The sequence below is a fragment of the Dipodomys spectabilis genome, unplaced genomic scaffold (assembly GCF_019054845.1).
Source record: "Dipodomys spectabilis isolate Male_0828 unplaced genomic scaffold, ASM1905484v1 ptg000002l, whole genome shotgun sequence".
Lineage (NCBI taxonomy): Eukaryota > Metazoa > Chordata > Mammalia > Rodentia > Heteromyidae > Dipodomys > Dipodomys spectabilis.
The window spans coordinates 18868007-18885861 of record NW_024870679.1 but is presented as its reverse complement, the minus strand read 5'-3'; positions in this window follow the sequence as shown (position 1 = coordinate 18885861).

The window sequence follows — 17855 nt, the reverse complement described above, 5'->3', positions numbered from 1 at the left end:
TCGAACTGTGATCCTCAGATCTCAACCCCCTGAGTAGCTAGGATTATAGATATGAGTCACTGGCGCCTGGCTATTTTTGCAGTTAACAAGCTTATGGCAATGTGGATTCAGTTCAGGGACTTAAAGATGTGGCACTGGGAATGCAGCGGTAAACCTGGGAGCCAGCTTAAACAGCTCTGTTTGCTTTCAACACATTTCCCAGGCAGAGGAAAATACGTTAGACCTGGCACTCTGTGTGGGGGCAGATGCCCAGGGCAAACACACCCCATGCATCTACCCCACTCAGATGCCCATGGCTCCCTCACTTGAGGAGGGTTGCTACCAGAAAAATATGACCTAATCAGAGCAGCACACACTTGCTCCTCTATTAGATTTCCCCTTGATACACAAGTGAAGCCTTTCTCTCTGGTTTCAGTGATGAAAACACCTATTGCTCTTTTTCTTTCTTATTGCCCAGTTGAGGATTTGCCTCTCAGCGGGGGAGTCACTGACTCTGCCACCAGAGGGCGCTTGCGTCCAGTCCTGGGCTGAGTCCCATTCCTAGGGAGGTTGAAAATGATCCCAAGGCAGTATCGCTTACAAAAGGCCTCTGAGACTTGGCTGCTTGGTTCTAGGAAAACAGCAGCAGCGTTTTCTCAGGTAGCTGCGCACCTCATCCTCAACATGCCTCTTTGACAGACATCCTTCAATGCAACTCTCTCTGCGGACAGGGTGTGGGGAGCAGGGAAGGGCCGGAGGCGTCTGGCCAATGGGCCTTCTTTGCGCCCTGCATGTCTCCACGGGGAAGAAGAGGCTGTCTGGAGAATGCCCATACTGAGCAACAGGTGCCAGGTGAGAGAGAAACAACTGGATGACAATGGTTCACGCCTATCATCCCAGCTACTCAGGAGGCTGAGAACTGAGGATCCTGATTCAAAGGCAGCCCAGGAAGGAAAGTCCATGAGACTCTTCTGTTCTAATTAACCAGCAAAAACCACAGAAGTGGAGGTGTGGCTCAAATGGTAGAGTGCTAGCCTTAAGCAGAAAAAGCTCAGGGACAGGGCCTAGTACCCACATCTCCTGCTCTGGATAACAGCTAGACAATTCCCACCAGAAATGGACTCTCTGTAATGTCATTTTCCACAGGAATCCAGTGCAGCACAAATCCACTCATCTGTTGAGGTCAGCCCACATCCAGCCCTCCGATGGTGTCTGAAGGGCTGCAGGCTCCCTATGCCCTGCGAGGGACAGAGACTTTTTGATTCAACTTGACATCTCCTGGCTACTCAGGAGATAGGAGGATGGTGGTTCATGGCCAGCCTGGGCAGGAAAGTCCATGAGACTCATCGCTAATAATCACCAAAAAGCTGGAAGTAGAAGGGTTACTCAAGTGGTAGAGGGCTAACCTTAAACAGAAAAAGTTAAAGGACAGTGCCCAGGCCTAGAGGTCAAGCCTCAGCACTGGCACACACACACACACACACACACACACACACACTGTACACATACACACACACACACACACACACACACACACACACACACACACAATGGAACTTGAGGCCATTCTGTTTCCTCTCCAGGACCCAAGTGCTTCCTTGATAACACAAAGAAATTGACTTTAAAAATCTCTGTCTTCCTCTCATTTTCCATGAATCAAACTCCTCCCCCAAATTTTTTTTAAGTTGTGGCATTGTTGGAATGAGTGTGAGCTTAAGGTGACATTGCAGTCTCAGCTTCTGTGTGTAACTGCTGAGGGTAGCTCTTGTCTAATAGGAGGTCCTTTGGGATGTCTAGATCGGGGAAGAGAACCAGGAGCCCAGGGGCTGGCATGGGCAGCACACACATCCTGCAGCCAAGGCCACGCACTCAGAGTGCAGCGTGGGAGGGATGAGGCCAAGGCGGTCCGTTCTGACTTAGCCAGTCATCTAAGGAGTCACATTTCAGTCTGTTTCAACTCCATCAATGCACATGGGCCCACCGAGACAAGCACTGACTCCCGCATCTGCCATCAGGGGGACCAGCAGGGCGTGGGCTCAGCTGTACTTGTGGGACAGAGTGGCTGCCCACTTCCCCATCCTGACTGGTGGCTGTTCATGGAGCATGCTGATAGGAGATCCGCCTTGGGGCCTCCCGAAGGGGGCGAGGGAGATGGGTAAAAAACGAGAAAGACGGTGAGACATTGCTCTGCTGCTATGTCCAGCGCTGGCACAACCACTGGTCCCTGCAACCGCCCACACAACCTTCAGTACTTGATGCTGGCACTCTACCAGTTGAGCCAAAGCGACACTTCCGGCTGTTTGTTGGCTCCTTGGAGATAAGAGTCCCTAGGTTTTCCTGCCCAGACTGGCTTCAAATCCTTTTTTTTTTTTTGGGTCCGGTCGTGGGGCCTGAACTCTGGGCCTGGGCAATGTCCCTCAGCTCTTCAGCTCAAGGCTAGCACTCTACCACTAGAGCCACAGCGCCACTTCCGGCTTTTTTCTTTTTGCTTATGTGGTGCTGAGGAATCAAACCCAGGGCCTCTGGCATGCAAGGCAAGCGCTCTACCACTGAGCCACCTTCCCAGCCCTGGCTTCAAATCTTAACCCTCAGATCTCAGCCTCCTGAGTAGCTAGGATTACACATGTGAGCCACCAGCATCTGTCTGAAGCAAACGTTTTCAGTTCTGATAGATGTGGCTTCAGAACACAGCGATCAGTGTGCTGCGGACTCATCCTGTCTTGTCCTTAAACATCCTTCCTAACTTTTCAGGTCCACAACCTGCTGTATAAAGAGGCTCAATAAATGATTACAACCAGGCACTGATGGCTCACGCCTGTCATTGTAGCTACCCAGGAGGCGGAGAACTGAGGATCGTGGTTCAAAGCCAGTTTGGGCAGACAAATCCAAGAGGCACTGCTCTCCAGTTAGCCACCAAAAAGCCAGTAGCAGAGCTGTGGCTCAAGTAGTAGAGAACCAACTCTGAGCAACAAAACTAAGGGACAGTGCTCAGGCCCTGAGTTCAAGCCCAAGTACAAATAAAAACAAACAAATAACAGGTTGCAAATGGCTGCTTTTTCTCTTAACTATTTGCCTTCATTGCTAAGAGCCTGCATTCCTCCAGTCTGTAGACTAAGCAAGCAGTGTGTTTGCCTCTAGGGGTCCATCCAGAGTAGTAACATCTTGGTTGTTTTGGTATTGACGCCATGCCTTTCTCCAAATCACCAGGCTGGCTCCACTGTTAGACACAACACTGGGCTGTACGGTGGGTGGAGGAGGGAGGGGAGGGAGGGGAGGTCCCAGCCTACCCTGGGTGGGCATTTCTTATCTAAGGCTGACCTCACCTCCCACAGAACAAGGAACAGGACTTGCTCCACCTCTAAAGATCAGTGTGTCCTGAGCTCCCGATGTCTGCTCTTAGATTCTGAATATTTATAGAACTATTGTAAAAAAAAAATGTTTTATAAACACTGTTATTAGCACAAGAGTTTCATCAAGTATTTATTTGGTTAAGTTTTGTTTTTGCTTTCTAAGAGCACCCAGCAGAAGAAAAACAACTCTTAGACAATTTATAAATAGCTCTGATACCAGGCAGATAGATACGTATTAGAGTAGACACATGCTATACAAATGTGCTGCCTGGGAGACAATCGCTTCAGTTGGAGGATCTTGAAAGACCTTGGAAGGGCATGAGGTCAGAGCAGGGCCTTCCACAGAAGGCTCTGAGAGGGGGAAGGAGTCTGAAGAGGAGAAGGAACGGTGGTGTGAGGAAGTGTGGCTCACATAGAGGTGGGGGCAGGTCGGGGCTGTGGAACCGGGGTATAGCCCAGGACAGAGCGGGAATGGGGCCTGGAGTAAAGGCGGGATTTGGAGTATGGACTCACTTCTCTGAGCTACAGGAAGTACCAGGTTACAGGGGGATCATGTTAGACAATGGGAGGTAGACACCACTAGGGGGGGCTGTGGAGAATGATCCTGGGTCTACAATTAGGTGGGGAAGCAAAGGCAGAGAGAACAGGACTCCGGCATAGGGCAAAAATCCCCTTAAAGTTCTCTTAAAGTTCCAAACATGCCCCTATAGAGCTGATCCCATATCCAACCCCTATAGAGCTGAGGCAATAGTCATTTGAGCCTCTTCTGGGAAGTACACTCCTGCCGAGAGGCGTTGTCCTGGCTCCATGTCTCACACATCCTGGGTCAAAGTCCAGCTTCTCAAACTGGGACCCATGAACCAGAATCTTCACGGCTGCTTCTTTACTGTCATCAGCCAATGCTGACACTAGCAGTCTGGCCAGGCCAAGGTGGTCTTATGGTCTCTGACTTTGCCTGAAGGCCTCTTTCCTCTCAGCCAAGGTCATCTGACACAACCCCTTGCACACACACGCACACACACACACACACACACACAGAGGCATGGAGGTTGGAATGCTCATGTTGGTCCTGGTCTCTGAAGGTAATGCTGACACAAGATGAGGTCTTTTCCAAGATCAGTGTATCCTATCTCTCTGGATTCTCTGAATTTCCACTGCTGTGCCGTGGCCCATGATAAAGGGAATTGTGTGTGTGTGTGTGTGTGTGTGTGTGTGTGTGTGTGTGTGTGTGTGTGTGTGCATACTAAGACTTGAATTTAAGGCCTGGATGCTATTTTTTAGCTTCTTTGTGAAGAATGTAAAAAAATAATCATATATATGTATATATATATGACAGCACCTAACAGCCAATTTTGCTTCTGTATGAATTGCTTTGTGCTAGATGATTGTATGGTTTTTGTATGATTTTAACTGTGACTGGTTTTAGTTACTCAGTAGTGGAATGTCAGCCTGGGAGCCTAGAGTTGCTTAGTAAAAGACTTCAAAGGGTTTACAGCCTTGACCAAGGGCGCAAAGTCCTCAGAATCATCCCCAAAGCTGCAACACCCTTCCCAGAGGCCGGGGCAGTAAGGCCCTAGGGAAGAAATACAATGTTTTAAGAAACCTAAGCAACTCCATTTTTGTTTAACACTCCATCTCAGTTCTGCAACTTGATTCGATCCACTTTAGCCCCAATGCTAGGAATTTATGACAGAAAGCCATGCACAATTCTTGGAGCCATAGATGGCGTTTGCTTAAGGCAGGTGTTAGCCCCCAAGTGGTGTTGCCCCCCAGCCACCTAGGACTAAGAGTTTCTAACCAACCCGTTCTTCAGAGCCGGGGGCGAGACATGCCATGCATTCTGTTGGTCCGGGTGTGACTCGTAACCTTTTTCGGTCAAGCTATGGACCAAGGACATTTTTCTGTAAAGGTCAACCAATCATTATTTGCCCAGTTTAGCTTGCTTTAAATGTAAATGTTAACCAATCATGTAATTTCTTATGTAAAAGTTCCTTAAAGTTGTTTGTTCAATACTATAAAAACTGTGCTGATTCTATGCTCAGGGCCTCTTAGCGTCACCAGTTACCATGGGCGTGGAGGACCAAGCTCAAGCTTGCAATAAACCGGCTCTTTGTTGCTTACATTGATCGTGGTCTCTGGTGGTCTTCTGGGGGTCCCCGAATTTCGGTATAACAGCTGGTACTCTACCACTTGAATCATACCTCCCCTTTTGTTTTGTTTTGTTTTTTTGTTGGTTAATCAGACATAAGCATCTTACCTACTTTCCTGCTTGGGCTGGCTCTGAACTGGGATCCTCAGATCTAAGTCTCTTGACTAGCTGGGAGTATACCCATGAGCCACCAGTTTCCATTCACAAAGAATTCTTGCCAGGTGCATTTATTGATTATACCTGTAATCCTAGCAACTCAGGAGGCTGAAATCTGAGAGTCGTGGTTCAAAACCAGCCAGGGAAAGAAAATCTGTGAGGCTATTATCTCCAATTCATCACAGAAAAAGCCAGAAGTGGAGCTGTGGCTCAAGAGGTTAGAGGGCTGTCCTTAAGTAAAATAAACTCAGGGGCAGTGCCCAGGCCCTGAGTTCAAGCCCCAGGGCCAGCAATAAAAAAAAAAAAAAAAAAAAAGTAGAAGAAGAAAGAAAAAAAGAATTCTTAAAACTGACCCAGGCCCACAAGAAGGAGAGACCAAGACAGAACAAGCAGATAAAGCTCAGCCACACTTCTTCCTGCGACAAATCCATTCAGTACTGTTCAATTCTACCAGTTCTGTATATGGACTTAAAGAAAACTATGCTCAAAGAGTTCGGTGCTACAAAATAACTCTGAACACATTGACCTAGACTTTTTTTTTTTGAGGCAAAAAAGGAAGTGGGGGTGGGGGACAAAATCGGAAAAACTGGTTCTTCCCATTTGCTTCCTGATCATGATCAGCTACCTACCTACTGAGGCATAGACAGGCTTAAGCATGAGAGGAAAGGACCCTGGTCCTGGGGCCTCGATATTACACTCAAGTCCGTTTCTGGGTGTTGCAGTTGTTCGATGCCATTTATTGTGAGAAACTATAATCCCAGAGTCAGAAGGTGGTGGCTTTGTGGGTCTATATTGGGCAGGAGGTGGTGGAAAATCGAATAGAGCTTCGATGAGGATGAACTCTACATGGCGCTGCACAGGCAGGCATGAGATGGAAGGTCTGGGGAGATTTCCCTTCAGGCCTGAGACCTTGGTGGCTGCTATCAGGTGCAAAGATCAGATGAGCTACTGTTTTTAGAAGTCAAATTGGGCTTCTCTAATGCATCTGCTCCTGCCAAACAAGGTCTGCCAAACAGTTTCAGGATTTATTTAGCCAGTCATTCCATTTTTGGCACAGAACTAAAGAATCTATGGATTAAAGTGGAACCCAGCCTCCAGAGTTTATCGTCCCAGAGCCATCATAATCCCTTCTTCCCCACTTCACTACAGGGTTCACCTGACTATCTTGGCCTTGGCCACAAGGAACTTGTACAATATAGCTTTTGGAGTTTCTTCTCCTCCCATGCAACTGCATCCAGTAGGCAAGTTCTACTTCACCTCATTTTCCAACCCCCACAGTGCGACTGCCCCTGTCCTAGGCTTACACTGGGTCCATCCAGTGAGAGTTGGGCATGACCAACCGAGCAGTTTTCCCAAGTGCCAGTCCCTGTAGGAGCTGTTGAGACATCTCTAGGCCCTAAGATGGCACAGGGATATAAAGAAATGAAAGAGAACACCTTTACAGAACATCTGGCTAGGAGAGCACTGAACTTGTTTTATTTGTTTACTAATTCAAAGTTTATTTATTGCCAGGCACTGGTTACTAAGAAGGCTAAGTTCTGAGGATCATAGTTCAAAGCCAGCCTGGGTTGACAAATATATGAGACTTCCCATCAAAATCTCTAAAGGCAAAGTGCACTTCAAGGGGTAGAGTGTTAGCTTTGATGAAAAGAGCTTCAAGACAGTGCCTAGGCCTTGAGTTCAAGCCCCAAGCTCAGCTACTGGCACTAAATAAATGAACTTGTTGTCAAGTACTGGGGGCTCATATTTGTACACCAAGCTAATCAGGAGGCTGAGTTCTGAGGATCACAGATGGAAGCCAGCCGGGAAAGAAAAGTCTAGAAGGCTCTTAACTCTAATTAAGCAGCAAAGAGCCAAAAGTAGAGGTGTGGCTCAGATGGTAGAGTACCAGCTTTGAGCCTTGAGTTCAAGCTCCAGTACTTATTTCTATTCCACTCGTTCTTTTAGAATATATTCATTTGCTACTTTAAGGTTTTACATGCTAGGCCCCCTGTCTAGGCAAGGTGTTATAAGCAAGACACAGTCTTTGCCACTGTGGAATTTATGTCCTAGTAGAGGGACCATGAACACAATCGTTCTCTACAAATCGCATGGAGATGCTGTAGGTTTAGGGATCTGTTAATGAAATAGAAATTGTAGATGACAGGGGTAATTAAAAAAAAAAAAAAGCCGGGCCTCGAAGGCTCACACCTGTCATCGTAGCTACTAAGGAGGTTGAGATCTGAGGATCACAGTTCAAAGCCAGCCTGGGCAGGAATGTCCATGAGACTCTTATGAAAAAAGATGACCTTCACATTGCAGTCTCCACACTCACACCTGAGTTTCGGATGGCTTTGGGGAGCCTGAAGTGAGACAAGCCACACAAAACAGACCCCCTGGGCAAGGAGGGGGCTCCCAAGTTGGGAGTCCATGGCCTGCTTGACATAGGGTTCCTAATCCCTATGTTGGGTGTATCTTTGGTCTGATTGATTGAGGTGTGGGACTCATAGTCTGATTGGCCATGGGGTGGTTATACCCTTTACTGAAACATTGGAATAGAAAACATTTGAGCAGGAACCCAGAGCATTCACAGAAGAAGAAACGCTATGATGAGCCTCACGCTACCGGTCCCATGTATGTCTACCATTGGAAGCTATCTCCTTCGTCAGGGGCATGTAACTTCCCCTCCGAAGAAAATAAATAAGACAGTATTGAGCTTGATGTCTAGGGAAATCTTCCTTTACTTCTAAAAATAAAAATCTTTTGGGCGATGGACACATGGAATTGTAACTAGAAACAAATAGCTTAGCATCTACTGTTTTTTGAAAGAATTAGGTTGGCAGCGAAATCATGATCCTGTCCTAAACAAATAAATAAAAGCTTGGTAATGTTAAACAGGTCTGGGTCCCCCTCTTTTTTTTTTTTTTAACTAATTGAGTGGTGTTAGTGGAGAGTAGATACTTGTGCTTGAGTTCATATGTCTTTGGAGACACTGATGGTTCACACCCAATTTCTATTTCCGATCCTAACCTCACCATCTTGGATCATGGTGATATTCATGATGTCACCGAGAAAATGCTGATCTGGTAAACATTCATCCAGCACGAATCTGAACTCCCCTTTCTTGAATGGGGAGCAGGAAACAGTTTCTCTGTCTCTCTGTCTCTCTGTCTCTGTCTCTGTCTCTGTCTCTGTCTCTCTCTCTCTCTCTCTCTCTCTTTTCTCTCTCTTTGTCGGTCTGGGCCTGGGCACTGTCCCTCAGCTCTTCAGCTCAAGGCTAGCGCTCTACCACTTGAGCCACAGTGCCACTTCCAGCTTTTTTTTGCTTATGTGGTGCTTATGTGGAATTGAGCCCAGGGCCTCATGCATGCAAGGCAAGCACTCTACCTCTGAGCCGCCTTCCCAGCCAGAAACACTTCTCTTTTCTCCGTTTTACTTTAACCCTGTTACACTAAAAGAAATCCTTGCTAAAAATAAATTCAATCCAGCAAGATATTTTCTAGACTATCCTAGAGCTTTCCATACGCCAGACACCTATGGGGGAATAGTCTCATGGAACAAACATAGTTTCACATCTTCAATTCATTGTGATGAATCCATTAGTAGACCTCTTTCCCAAAACTCCTTGTCACAAATATCTCAAAATTTGATTCTTTCCAAGTACTTAATTGTCCCCGACCATTCACTATTGTCCAGGAGTTGGCTTCGAACCAGATCTCCTTCCGGATAAAGTACACCATGACAAGTACCACCCAGAGCTGCGCACAATGCAAGGATTTCCCTTCTCACCAGGTCTTGGGGCTCCTGACCCTGCAGAGCTGCGGCAGGCGGGCACTCACTGCTGGGGCCAGTACATGGTACAGCTCCATTCACAACCCAAGTCTCTTAGACTAGAACTGAAGGGAGAAGCTGCTGCCATTGAAATGGCGCCCATTCCTCAGGGGCTGCCTGGGCCCAGGAACGGAAGACACGAAAGAGCAACCAGTGGCAGGGTGGACATCATGAGCAAAAAAAAGAGGGGTGGGTGGGAGGGAGGCATCATTGGGTCCCTAGGAACAATGCAGAGCTCAATAAATTCCTCTGGGTCCGTGTAATCAAAGAAACTGTAAATCTAACCACTATACTCCTGGCTTGATTCACCATAGTAAAGAATTCAGCCCAGAATCAACGCATAACCCCAGAGCTCCAGGCGTGAAAACAAGGCTAGGAACTTGGAGGAAGAACTCTGAGATCTTGCCACACCTGCTAGTGCTCTACCACTCTGAGCCACAGCTTCACTTTCAGTTTTTAGTTGATTAATTGGAGATAAGAGTCTCACAGACTTTCCTACCCAGGCTGGTTTTGAACCATGATCCTCAGATCTCAGCCTCCGGTGGAGCTAGGATTACAGGTGTGAGCCATCAATATCCAGCTTTTCATTGCCTTTTATGTTTTACAGTTTTTCTATAATGTGAACTTTGGAATTTTTAAATCATATTTAACACCTGATTAAATTCATAAAGCTCAAACTCATTATTTTCTTCTATTCCAGAAACTTTTCTCCCATTCTTTCTTCCCTTATTGTGAACAGTGAATGACTCCTTATATTTTGATTTCCTGTTCATATTTTATTTCTTTTTTGTTCATTTGTGAATAGACAAGGTTTTTTTATCCATAAGCTACACCGCCAGCCCCCCTTTCTTATTTTCTATCTTTTAATTCAATGTGCTGAAATTCTAATACATGTTACCAGTTCTATTTCCCTAATTTCATTATTCTTTCTTCAGCTCTGTCCAATCTTATTTTATTGCTACATTTAAAAAATTTTAAGATGTATGTTTTTTTCACATCTGTATCTTCATACTTCATAAATCCTACTTTTCCTTTAGTCAATGTTACTCCATTCTTTATTTTTATTTTGAGAAGTAAACATATTTTAAAGTCGTTTGTGTGTGTGTGTGTGTGTGTGTGTGTGAGAGAGAGAGAGAGAGAGAGAGAGAGTATTGGGGCTTTAACTCAGGACTTTTTGTTCTTGCTTAGCTTTTTGCTCAAGGCTGGTGCTCTACCACTTGATCCATACTTCCACTTCTGGCTGTTTGCTGGTTATTTAAAGATCAGTCTCTCAGATTTGTCTGACTGGTTTGGCTTCAGACTGTGATCCTCAGATCTCAGTCTCCTGAGTAGCTGGGATTACAGGTGTGAACCACCGGCACCTGGCATGTCCTCCTCCTTTTTTGATCGTTTGGCAATATATTTCATTATTCCATTTTCATACACCTATATGAAGTATTTCAATCATATTCACACATATCTCATGTACTTTAAAATATTCCATTTATCATAGCAGATTAAAAATGAAAATGTAAGGCCAGTCTGTGCTCAGTCCACTCTTCTGCATTGATTTTTTTTTTCCTTTTGTTATACCAGGAATTGAACTCAAGACTTGCTGGCAGCCAGGTGCCAGTGGCTCACTCTTATCATCCTAGCTACTCAGGAAGCTGAGATCTGAGGATCATATTTCAAAGCCAGCCTGGGTAGGAAAAGCCATGAAACTCTATCTCCAATAAACCACCAGAAAACCAGAAGTGGCACTGTGGTTCAAGTGGTTGAGTGCTGGCCTTGAGCTGAAGAGCTGAGGGATAGCGCTCAGGCCCAGAGTTCAAGCCCTATGACTGACAAAAAAAAAAAAAAAAGACTTGTTAGCAAAACTCTACCATGTGAGTTCCCAGTTATTTTGCCCATTTTAGTGGGTTTTTTTTTTTCAAATAGGTCTCATGCATTTCCCTGAGCAGGACATTCCCCTACCTATCTCCCAAGTATTTGATATTATAGGAGTGCTTAACCATGCTTGGCATATTTTATTTATATAGGGCCTGATAACTTTTTTACCCAGACTTGCTTCGAATTGTGATCTTCCTGTCTCTGCCTCCCATGTAGCAGGTATGACAGGCTTGTGTCACCACATCTGACCTTAGAATAAATGCTTTTTATTATAAATGCAGTTCCTCCAGGTGCTGCAGAATTTATCCCTGATTCTACAGTATGCATCAAGAAGGTACCAGAGCTGTGGACCATCGTGGTAACAAGACAGGCTCTCTGGCAGCAGAGCATGATTGTGATTTGAATACATGACCTAATGGAGAACTGAAAGCCCACACTTGTCTCCGCAGTATACTTGCATGTCGGCACCATTTCTGTGCTGTACCTGCTCCTGTATGCAGGGGAGCAGGTCCCTCAGTGTCATTTATAAACCCCTGCTTCTCTGTGCTGCGAAGACAGAAGCAGCAGAAGGAATCTCATTAAAGCTGGACGTGACTTGGAACAGAACATCCAACAAAGGATGAGATATGGGATTATAACTGCTTTTTTTTCCCCCCTGTTTCATTAACTAGCTATGAGGCCTTGGGAAAATCACTTTGTTGCTTGGCTCCTGCAACGAGAATCATAAGACTCGCCCAGGATTGACTGCAGATGACCACCATCTTGTTCAAGCAGCCAGGCTGGTAGAGTGCCTGGGATTCTTATCAGCTCCACGAGGAACTCCACTCACAGTGACTCGCAAGAGGTAGGAACTCTAGGAACAAAGATTTCAACAACAACAACAACAAAAATAGAAAGAGATGTCTACCAAAGCTATGCAAAAATAGGCTGGCTCAGAAAACAAACCAAGAACAGCCAATACCCATAAGCAATCGTTCGGTGCATTCTGCTAAGTGCTTTCTTTACACCCACAGCAATCCCATCAGTCATCAGTACCCCAATGAGTAAGAGCTAATGTCACCTTTTTTTTTTTTTTGGTCCTGGGGCTTGAACTCAGGACCTGTGTTCTCACTTTGCTTTTTCCATGGAAGGCTGGTGCTCTACCACTTGAGCCATAGCTCCACTTCAAGCTTTTTAGTTATTAATTGGAGATAAGAGTCTCACAGATCTGTTTACCTTGGCTGTCTTGGAGCCCACCATCCCCAGATCTCAGCCTCCTGGGGAGCTGGGATTACAGGTGTGAGCCACCAGTGCCCAGCCAAGTATCCTGGAAAAATGAGCTACATTTCCTGGCTGGGGAACTCTTCTAATCCTGACTCGAGTGCTGGTGAAGAGGAGGAAGCCACAGGCGAGCTCCCTGATCCTGGCCTGCCTGGGGAGATGTCAGATCACACCTGATCTTGTGGAACATGAGGCTTGTGATCTGATGCTCTGCTGGGTGGAAAGGCTAAGCCAGCGGGGAGGAACAGCAGTGAGGGAGGAGATGCCAGGGAAAGGAAGGAGGAGGTGTTTCCCTGAGCTGCCGAAGCGGGCAGCGCTATCTGTCCCTGACAGCCCGCCAGCCTGGCTGTCAGCAGCGCCTTCCTCTCCCTCTCAGCAGCTGAGTGTCTGTCCCAGCCGCCCTGAACTCAACACCTGCACACTCTGCCCTGCCAGGCCCTGCCAGGCCCTGCCCACACAGAATGGTGTCACCACTTAACTACCTTCCACTTCCAAAAAAACACTTTCGGTAAAGGAGTGCTATACGTGTTAAGGTAGAGGCCCCAGGGTGTGTGTGTCTGTGTGTCTGTGTGTCTGGGTCTGGGTCAGGGTTAACTCTTTACTAAAATGTTGAGATCATTTTGGGGGGTGGAGAGGAAGAGTCACAAGTTAGCCACAGTGCCTTGGTGTGTACCTGTATTAGGTCTTGAACTCAGGACCTCTCCTCTCTCTTCCTGCACTGGAGACTGGTCCTATCATAGGAGCTTTATAGTTACTGTTGCTGGGAATCAGACTCCTCACTTGGACCCATAAATAACTACAAGCAAGACAAACAAATGAGAGACATTCAGCCAGGTACCTGTGGCTCACGCCTGTCATCCTAGCTACTTAGGAGGCGGAGATCTGAGGATTGCAGTTCAAAGCCAGCTTTGCTAGGAAAGTCTTTGAGACTCTTATCTCCAAAATAACCACCAAAAACCCAGAAGTGGAGCTGTGGCTCAAGTGGTAGAACACCAGACTTGAGAGGAAAAAAAAAAGCTAAGCAAGAACATGAGGCCCTGAGTTAAAGCCCCAGTACCTCCCCGCTCCCCACCCTCTCTCTCTCTCTCTCTCTCTCTCTCTCTCTCTCTCTCACACACACACACACACACACACACAAGATCATTCTTGGACACCTGCCAGGGACCAACAACTCGTACAGCTATAGGCCCTCACCTGTCCAGCCCTGAGCCTGCCGCCAGCCACCTGGAAACACCAGAACACACCTGCGACCGAGACTATTGAACAACTACATGTATCTCTTTCTGCCCCTCATTCTTTTTTGTTTTTGTTCTTTTTCCCCCTGATCCTGGCGCCTCTCTGTGCTCAAGGCTAGCACTCTACCACTTGAGCCACAGCACCACTTCTGGCTTTTTCTGTGTATGTGGTACTGAGGAAGAGAACCCAGGGCTTCATGCATGCTAGGCAAGCACTCAACCACTGAGCCACCTTCCCAGCCCCGTCTGCCCCTCATGCTTTATCTATGTAAAACTCTTATTCTTCTCTATGCCCAGAAAACAGCTGAAGATGCCCCAAAGGGCTGTCTTCCCATGGCTGCCTTTCTCTGCCCTTCACCAGGTGTTTAATTTGGGGGAGGTGGCTGCACCTGACATGGTAAAACCCCAGAGTTTGGTCCTGGGCCTAAAACTCTGGCTCCAGACAGCCTTGCATGCTCAGAAGAGTTCTCCACGGTGGCGGTTCACCGGTTTCAGCATACAGCAGTACAAGGAGAAGAAGGGAAAGGCTGTGTGGGAAATGAGTTTGTAGAGAAAGTAAGGCCACAAAGCACAATGTCAGAGGCAGACATAAGAGAGGGAAACTTCAGCTTTACTTGGCAGATACATTCTAGCACCTTCCAGGGCTGGTCCAACGTTGTCTTAAATGCTGGAGGTCCAGGACCTTGGAAGTAAATATCTACCCAGGTAGATGAAACTAGCACAAGAACAACTGGAAATCCCCATGAATCCTAGAGATGTTAACAGAATCCTTCCTTCTTTCCTTCCTTCCTTCCTTCCTTCCTTCCTTCCTTCCTTCCTTCCTTCCTTCCTTCCTTCCTTCCTCCCTTCTTCCCTTCTTCCCTCTTTCCTTCCTCTTTCTCTCTGTCCTCCTTCCTTCCTCCTTTCCTCCTCACTCACTAGTTCTTCCTTCCCTCCTTCCTTCATTTCTTCCTTCCTTCCTCTTCCTTCCCTCCCTCCCTCTTTCCTCCTTTCCTCTTTCCTTCCTTCCTCCCTCACTCACCCCTTCTTCTTTCCCTTCTTCCATTTCTTCCTTCCTTCTTCCTTCCCTCCCTCCCTCCCTCCTTCCCTCCTTACTTACTTCCTCCTTTCCTCCTTCTTCCTTCCCTCCTTCCTTTTGTCCTTCTCTCCCTCCCGCCCTCCCTCCCTTCCCTCCTTCCTCCTCTTCTCTCTCTCCCTCTCTCTTTCTCTCTCCCTCTCTCTCGTGTGTGTGTGTGTGTGTGTGTGTGTGTGTGTGTGTGTGTGCGCACGCGCACACGCACACATGTGTGGAGGTACTAGAACTTGAACTCAGGACCTCTTGCTCTCACATGCCTTGTTCACTCAAGGCTGATATTCTACAATTTGAGCCACATCTTCACTTTTTTTTTTTTTGCTAGCTAATTGGAGATAAGAGTCTCATGGACTTTCCTGCCCAGTCTGGCTTTGAATCTCGATCCTCAGATTTCAGCCTCCCGAGGAGCTAGTTACCCAGCTTCTGCAGAAGGTTGTGAACGCAGATAGTGGCTTTCTCTCTCGGCCCGTGGCTCTTCCCCACACGGAGTGGGCGCTCACCACACTGAGGTGTGGCGGGGTCCCGGGGCGATCGGCCTCCAGGGCAGCCTCTGCCACCCCTGAGAGCCTGTGCCGCGGGAGCGCCTCTTGCACCCTGTTCCATTTAAGAGTGGCAGTCAGAACTGATGCCAAGAAAAGTTTCCCAGGCATGAGTTCTGTGGAAATGGACACAGCTCCCCAGCAGCCCCAGGGGAACACCAAATTTAGCCCCAAAGATTGAATGTAAATAGATTTCTTTTTCTCAATCATAATTTTAAAAATAACATAACATTAAAATAGTTCACTAAACAAAGAAAATTAAATGTACCCACACAGACCAACCAACAGGAACAATTACTTTCATTTTTTTGTTTGCTACAATAATTTGTTATTAGTTTTTTCAGGCACTAGGGGCTTACACCTGTAATCCTACTCAAGAGGCTGAGACCTGAGGTTTGAAGTCAGCCCAGCAGAAAAGGTTGTGAGACTCTTATGAGTCTTATTTCCAATGAACTGGCCAAAAAAGCCAGAAGGGGAGGTATGGCTCAAGTGGTAAAACACCAGCCTTAAGTGAAAAAATCACCTCCCCCCCCAAACTTTTGTGCTGGTACTGGGGCTTGAACCCAGGATCTTGAGTTCTTACTTAGCTTTTTCACTCAAGGCTACCATTCTACCACTTGAGCCACACCTCCACTTCCAGCTTTTTAGTGGTTAATTGGAGATAAGAGTTTCTAGGATTTGTCTGCTCAAGTTGGTTTTGAACCACAATCCTTAGATCTCAGCTTCCTGAGTAGCTAAGATTATAGGCATGAGCCACTAGTACCTGGCTGTGAACACTTGACATACAGACTCTCACTTATCAACCCTATGAAGTAAATTTTACTAGGCCTGATTTACAGATAAGGAAACAAAAATCTCAGACATAAAATAGCACACTGGAATCCAGACATAAATCAGCAGCTGGTACTTTAACCTTTGTCTGACACCAAAGCTCTCCCCCCTCCCCTATCCAATCTCCCATCTTTTTATAGTCACAGAATGAGAGGGACACAAAAGAGAGATACATATGGAGACAGATTTTATTAAGACAAATTACACGTATTAACTTCCTTTTTCTTTCCTGAAAAACCTCATCATGACCTGATCTCCTAGAATCTCTAATTCAAAAACACCCATTTTCACAAACCAAACAAGGACAAAACTTTAGCAGTGGAAGGACAGAAAAATTCTTTGTGTGTGTGGTACTGAACTTTGAACTCGGGAGTCATGCTGGCTAGGCAGGTACTCTCCTTGGATTGGTCTGGACTGCAGTCCTCCTATTTCTGCTTCTCCATGTCACTGAAATGACAGGCACCATGCCCAGACATTGGTTGAAATGAAAACTTGATTTTTTTTCCCTCAGGCTGGCCTGGATCTTCTGATCTTTGTCCCCTAAGCAGGATTTTTAGGCCTAATCCCATTCATCTCTGCTGGGCCAGGATAATAAATCTTGATTAAATCATAGTAAAAATGTGTCTGGGATCTGGGCTAACCAGTCAGAACTCTCATATCTCTACCTTCACCCTTCCCTCCACCCACTAATAGCTTCCAAATACCAGCAAAGGGGCCCGGAGATAGTCAGGTAGGGTGGAGATAGTTTCCTTGTAAACTTTCACCCTCCTCTACCTCTTACTCCTACTCATATATGCTCATACAAGAGTAAATACTAAGAGTAAAGCTCCACCTCTGCCAGGCAACTGGAGTAGGCAAGAAGACACGAGATTCTCTGTTTCCTTAGGTCAGGACTCTCCTTGACCACCCCAATAACCCTTCTACACACACACACACACACACACACACACACACACACACACACACTTTTTTAAAGTATAAGAATGTTTCTTTAATAGTCTCAGTAGCCGATTTCTGAGCATGTTTTATCGGCATCCAAAATGGCAGCCACCCATTGTGGATCCGTTTAATATAGACACCAAGCCAGTCCTTGGGGAAGGCTAAGCGTTTCTGCATTCCCACCTGGCATTCCCATCAGAGGCACCATGGAGATACACAAATTTCTGTGTGCTTTAAATAAGGGCCTTGCCAAAAAACAAAAAAAAACGCTAGAGATTGCCTTCCTGCTTTCATGCTTCTGGGGGAGGGAGGGAGAGAGGGAGGGAGAGAGGGGGGCAGAGAAAGGATTGCGACTAGCTGGCATTACCACCCCCTCCTTGGCATTCTCAGTTGGCAATCAGTAAGAGAAATAAATAGAAGGGGAAGCCAGCTTTCCAGTGTCTTTTCTCCTTTTAATTTTTACATCACAGCAGAATTATTTTTCCTTAGGGGAATCTGAGCAACACAATGCTGTCTGTCTGTGTAAGTCCCTGGGGGAAATTCCAACAGCTTTGGTGACCAGTGATCTGGTGAGGATGGGAGGGAGGGCATTCTGGTGGTAAGGTCTTTGGAGAGACATTGATGAACAGTCAATATGGCATCTCTCCTGGCACAGAAGCCACAGGA